Raw genomic sequence first — 4,583 nt, 5'->3', positions numbered from 1 at the left:
GCACAAGTCAAGCAAGCAAAAGTCATAAAAAATTTATGAAAAGGACAAACTGAGGACATAGAGCAAATCATGGAGCAGTTGGTGCTGACAAAATGGTGAGAAGAAATGGGGCAATTTCAGCTGGAGAAGTGATTACTGAGTGGGAACAAATGAGGATAATGAGTGCAGGCAGAGCAGGTGTGAACGAGGACCTGAAGAAGACTGAGGGAAATTTGACCAATGACGGAATATTCTTCAAAACCGACTAAGCACAAGAAAATGTGGTTAAGAAAAGCAAATCTTGAACACAAGCATTCACACAATGAAAAAAATGTAAAACAACTTCAACTTCCTGCTGTGTTATTTGATTTTTCAAAGCTCTGTTTTCCATATAAAATGCCAGAGTTTTTAAATTCTCCATTTTGAAGAGTATTTTAAAAAAAATCTTTGTTTTTCTCAACATAAACTGTGTTTGTGTGCAAATGCAAAATGCAAATGCAACAGAAAATATTTATTTTAAGGGGGGCACATTATGCAAAATTCACTTAGCCATTAATGCATTTTTTGCATACTTGAAGTCTCTAGGAGGGCAGAAAATTTTGAATTTAGTCTATCTTTATGTTCTGTTTGGGTTAAAATTTTTAACCCCTTTCACTTTACCTTTTCTAAAATAGTACATCACAGAATTTGCAACATAATAAAGTCTGGACTAACTTACCAACTACAATTTGGTCGTCTTCATTTTCCTCTGGCTCTGGGTCAGACTCTGGCTCCAACATGTGAGGCTGGATGGACAAGTCTTTGGTTGTTGACATATTTTAATTTATTTGTAAATAAAAGGTTTCTGTGCTGTTATACAGTCCTAAACTATATCAAACTGGATTGAAAATAAAATAAAACCAAATAAAATAAAATAAAATAAAATARCAAAGGTTTGCTTAAAATGTTGATTATATTCTATCTTTAATACTTCATAACAAGCAACTCGATTTATAAAAATGTACATTTTTGAAGACTTTGTCTATAGCTGTTATATTCTGAAGCAGAATATTCATGATGTTAAAGTTTGGCTCTGGAGGATACTGACCCGAGCTTCAGTCTGTATATGGCGTCAAAAACAACTCTCTGTAAACATCTTGTATAATTAGGTGTACAGTACCTGGAAATGAAAAGGCATTCCTTAAGGACTGAATAAAAACAGTGGGGAGATGCTCATTTCGATGGAAAACAAAGCAAAATTAACTTTGATGTAACTTTAAATAGAGTTCATTGATCTTATCAGGTGTTCTGGATTGCTTTCTTAACAAACTCAGTTCAGTGACTCGCCGATGGGAATACTGGTCACCAGTGGAAAGTCACTTTCTTCCAGAGAATTCATCTGGACTGTAAATAAATTGAATTTCCTGTCTAAATATTTCCTTCACAGTGGAAACAGTTTTTAATAAAGTGGATATTTTTCCTGTTTTCCTCTGATTTGTCTCTCTAACAAGCAGCGTTTGGCAGGTGATTGTCTCATTTTTTTCCACTCCCGGAGCTTTGCCACTACCAGTAATGGGCTAGAAATTAACGTTATTGATTTTCAAAAACTCTGTCTTTAGAGTGAATAATTTATATTAGAGCAACAACAGACGAGCCCCCGGGACCCGAATGAGTCACTTCTAATCCTGATGTGACGGTGAAAGCCTGTCCTCTCCGAACTTTGCCGCCCCACTGGGTTCAAACGAGCAGAGCTGTTAGTGAGGAGCCTCCATTATGAGGCCTCGTCTCTAATGAGGTCCAGAAAAACGTAGTGCCCAGTGAACCATTTCATTTGTCTTCTGGAGCTTTCCTTTTTGCTCTCTCACACAGCACAGAGAACCAACTGTGGAGCAGCATATTACAAGATTTCATAAAATTCTGAAATGTTTCACCTGGAGGGGACAATAAACAAGTTTTGACAAGTTTCAACATCATTAATTTCTTTTAAAGATTTTTTTCCCAGAAATTGCTTGTAATGGCTAAACTTTGTAATCATTAAAGATAAAAAAAACAATTGTTTTTGTTCTAAAATAAAGGTGAATCGGCTGTTCTATAGCCCAGAAAATAGCTTGCATTATGTTTATGACTCATGTGTTGTATGAAAAGCACTTGTTCCCCCATCTTGTCACTGCTTTTGTTCCCCACTTACTGTCTAGTGGAGCAGAAAGGCCATAAAAAGATCTTGGAAACAAAAAGCAGCATGTTTCACAGCATATGATTACACAACAGCAGCAGGAGTGCACTTGTGGAACAGTAAGAATAGCAGAAAATCTAGTAGTTTTTAATGACTCGGCAATAACTGTAGGGTCGTTGGGTCAGAAGCAGACAATACTGGAATTTGTTTCACTGAGGATGTAGTTTGTTCAGGTGAATATTTGCTGTGAACTCAGTGCTGATTTAGTTGCAGTAGGTGAAGTACTTTATGTTCTGTTTGAAGGATCAAAGTTTTTATCATTTAAGGATTTAGTTCTGGGTCAGACAGACTCTTAGCTGTTTGAGATAACGCTTTAGTGATTTCAGTTTTGAAGAAAAAGATTTTAACACTGACTACACTGATGAGTAAACGGCTAGTTTGAGACCTGCTTCCTGTTGGGTTTAGCCTCTGTTGTTGATATTTGTTTCCTTGTCAGTGTTTTCTTGTGTTTATTAAAGCTCCCAGATTTTAATTACTCAAAATTCCTCACGTAAACTTTTGTTTATTTTTTAAAAATGGAGCAAGAATGTGTTTTGGATGTCTTTTGGTAAAACATTTGCACAAAAATATGATGATTTCTCAATGTATTTTATCAGAACAAGTTGTGGATTTCATCACAAGTCCATGTGTACATGTCTCTGTGTATGAGCTCAAAATTATACATGAATGAATTTCACCAGTTGTTTGGCTGTAGGAGGGCAATCTCACACAAGTTCCATAAGAAATGAAYGGAGAGGGAGCAACRTTGCCTCCCGTGTGTCGAGCTTATTACTGGTCAAWTTTATCAGCTAGGATTATAATTTGGCTAGCTAATGATTTCTGATAAATTAGCTGATTTTAGATATGTTTTAAACTGATGTGCATTGTGTTGACTACAGTGCTAAAAGCTCTGTGGTTGAAGAAAGTTATTGACAAGAAACAGAAATAGAAGCACAGTTTTGTAAAGAAAAAAGGCACTAAGTTACACAAAATTATTTAACCTGTAATTACAYAATTCTGGGATTCATTGTCATGTTTAAAATTATGTTATATGGTCTGTATGACATCACTTAACAAAGGCAAACAGACTCATGTAAAAAAAACCTGAAAATAACTGAAATACTCTTGATTCAAGCATAAACTGAATTATAAATAACATTATTTAACCCAGTTCGTTATGGTCTAAACCGTAGAGTCAGATTCATTAACTTATTAAATACCAATYAGTAAAAGATTTAATATCTCTTAAAAAACCTGTTGGTTCCATCAAGTCTTCACTTTGATTTAGTCCTCTAACCTGAGCATACGCACAACTGCCTCAGGAAAAAACACACATTTTTAACAAAAAAAAGACCTCCTGCAGAAGCAGATCAAGTTTAGGTGACCATCTGCCTCAGCTGTGGTAGGTATAGAGCCTCGGGCAAACACAAGGTTTAAAACTGTGTTTTATGGAGGGTAGGCAAAGTATCATTAAAACCTTACATTTATTATTGCAATAAAAAAATTCTTTACAGTTTATTTCTTCTCATCAGCAGATTGTTTGTATCACAGGCTTCAACTATTTTTCACTCTGCAAGTTCTGTTATTTCCTCCGTCAAGTTATCAAACACTTATTTTTGACACTCTGTTGATTTGTCGTCCCCCAGAGCACAATAAAACACTTAAAGCTCTGTGATTTATGTCCCCACTTACAGTAGATTACCACCGGTAAAACTTAACAAAAAAAAAGGCTCGCAAATTTTTGTGTTTGCCCAGAAAAAGGATCAGAAATATGATTGTGTCTGTAATTCTGAGGATTTATGGTCTCAGATGGCGAACGTGCACCTGAGCAGCCGTCAGCGGCAGAAAAGRTGGTTGTGAAATATGATGACAGGACAGGAGACGCTGAGGCTGCAGGAGACTGAGTGTGGAGGTCGAGGAGAGGGAAATGGTGATGGAGGAGAAAACGGTGGCACTGACATTTCAAGAAAAGCAAAGAGAGTTAATAAAATAAATAAAATATAAAACGGCAGTAATAATGTGGAAAAAATGGAGGAAAATATGTTTTTCCTACCAATAGTTCAAAAGATTACATTTGATCTGTAGTAGTTTGTGGATGTTACAGAGAATTAATGTCCATTTAGCTGATAAAAATAAACAGAAATATATTTACAGTGATTAAGTCCATTCTTTGACAGAGGTACATAAATGTACTTTAACTACCTTAATGGAAAATTACTTTTGTAAAAACGATTTTCACTGATAAGAAAAGTATAAAAGTCATAAAACTGCTCACAGTAATCAGGAAAGTACTTTTACACAAGTCTCTAAGACAGTAAGTGTTATTTAGTAAGTAAAACTAAAACATTTTAATTGTTTTTTTTAAAAGGAAATGTGTAAATTGCTCAAATTAAATTGCATTTTCTCAACTCAG

This window comes from Austrofundulus limnaeus, unplaced genomic scaffold (assembly GCF_001266775.1).
Source record: "Austrofundulus limnaeus strain Quisiro unplaced genomic scaffold, Austrofundulus_limnaeus-1.0 Scaffold11, whole genome shotgun sequence".
Lineage (NCBI taxonomy): Eukaryota > Metazoa > Chordata > Actinopteri > Cyprinodontiformes > Rivulidae > Austrofundulus > Austrofundulus limnaeus.
The sequence above is the reverse complement of the archived record's forward strand: the minus strand, read 5'-3'. Positions refer to the sequence as shown.